This window comes from Triticum urartu, chromosome 1 (assembly GCF_003073215.2).
Source record: "Triticum urartu cultivar G1812 chromosome 1, Tu2.1, whole genome shotgun sequence".
Taxonomy (NCBI): Eukaryota; Viridiplantae; Streptophyta; class Magnoliopsida; order Poales; family Poaceae; genus Triticum; species Triticum urartu.
The window spans coordinates 527,552,454-527,554,336 of record NC_053022.1 but is presented as its reverse complement, the minus strand read 5'-3'; the positions used below and the strand labels follow the sequence as shown (position 1 = coordinate 527,554,336).

Sequence of the window (1,883 nt, the reverse complement as noted above, 5' to 3'; positions counted from 1 at the left end):
CGTCTTCGTGCGCTTGGTCTGGCACCCTGTGTTCGTTGCCTGGGAGGAGAGGAGTGGATGCCCTTGTCGGAGGACAGATCACTGCCTTGGTGCGCTTCATTGCAGCCACAGGCGATGGTCGGGAAGGATTTGCACACCGTCGTCGTCCTCGTTTGCCGGGAAATTTGGAAACACCGTAACGCAATAGTCTTCGTCAACGCTTCTCCATCTGGGATCTACGACAAGGGACGGACTTGGCAACTGGTGGGCCTGCTACATGGAGACATGTCATCTTTCTTCCAAAAGCTGTATAGGCGGACCTCTAGAGAGTAGTTGCATGTAACAAAGGCCGTAGGCCAGCCACCATTGTAGACTTCTGGATGAGACTCTTTCCTTTTCTTCAATGAATATACGATACACATGATTGTGCGTATTCTAAATATATATATATATTTTGAGTGGTCACAACATATTAATATATGACATAGTTTTGGACAGCTGAGAGGGCCGTAAATCAATGTAGAACTTTTCAAAATTTTAAATTTACTAATAATCTTGAGGATGTTATTAATTTTGTCTTTTATATACATGCGTCCAAGTGGTTCCCAATATGTGCCTCAACGGCTCAACCACCGTCTTATACAACCAACGTCCAATTATTCTGCTTTATTATGGTGGCTAGCCTACTTGAAGTACAGTTGGCATACATACATAGGCCCTGCTTTGAAAAAACGTATGGATAATACCGCAAAAAAAAAACATATGGATAAAGATATGTACGCACGTAGAGTTTTCTTTTCTTAAAATGGTTGTACACAAAACAGAAAATACAACCTCTAAACCATTACCTGGCCCATGTATAGATAAAAACTGTAATGCTGATTTTACTTTGTTCGATAAATACAGTACTCATTAAAGAAATTTACATGAAGGCCAGGATGTACTCCACTATTCTATATGAGCATCGCAAATTGGTCCATCTCGCCGTCTCGGCACAAAGCAGGCTCGAGCTTGCTTAAAGGTGCAAATTACCAACTATACAATTGTTTCACCGTCATCTTCCAACAGCCTGTCAGAAGTGTCGTCGCTTAGTTCCTATGGCAGCTAGCCATGAACCGAATGGGCAGACGAAGCACGTAGCAGATGAGCAGACTTTGGCTGGGATCGTTCGTGGCCCCAAGTTTGGTTGTCGGTAACTCAGTTCAGACTTTGCTCGGCCGGGAATCGTGCACCGGCTGCGACTAGTTATGTGGGTAGTATTGCTGGGCATGAAGCCGATGACACCTGCAAAGAATACAAATCTATAGATAAGATCACTTATATTGATTTATCAATTAGATTTATATCATATGTGTTCATTGACCGTGCTGATTCTTGTGTTGTGTAGTACAATGCAAGCGCATTGGGGGTCAGAAATGTGTTTGAGCAATGTGCAAACTCGAGCCTCAAAAGTGTAGAGATATGGATCACATGAGTCCAATGAACCATAGAGGGTTTTGCACTATTTTTGCTTACCGAAGGGATGACACCTCTGGCACGCAAATCCCAGATGCATCCCAAACCTAACCGACAATGTATTGAGAAATGAGATGGGCATTAAGAGATTTTTATATATACAACATTGTAAGGCCATGCCTTAGCTTCTTTATGGTATGGTTCTTCGGCCCTATGGTATTTATAATCGAGCATCCACACTGTGTGACTCCCAATAATTGAAGTTTGGCTTTATCTCTTTCACCCAACTGCCTTTAATGGTAGTAGTCAATTAGAAGTTATAGAGCCAGCTCAGTATACAATATCACTAAGATGTACTAGCATACTCCTTTAGAGCAAGTACAATAGCAGGCTTATAATCCGCTTAGAGCATCTACAGTCGAACCCCGTAAATATCTGTTGATGCGCCC

At 42.5% G+C, this 1,883-nt stretch overlaps 1 long non-coding RNA gene across 1 annotated transcript; it reads right to left on the bottom strand.

Annotated features, from left to right (window-relative positions):
• Positions 1-839: 839 nt before the first annotated feature.
• Positions 840-1,610, bottom strand: LOC125537600. Its single transcript, XR_007296001.1, has 2 exons — positions 1,495-1,610; positions 840-1,263 (listed from the first exon to the last, which is right to left on the bottom strand). It is a non-coding gene; the product is annotated as an uncharacterized LOC125537600 (long non-coding RNA).
• Positions 1,611-1,883: the final 273 nt, after the last annotated feature.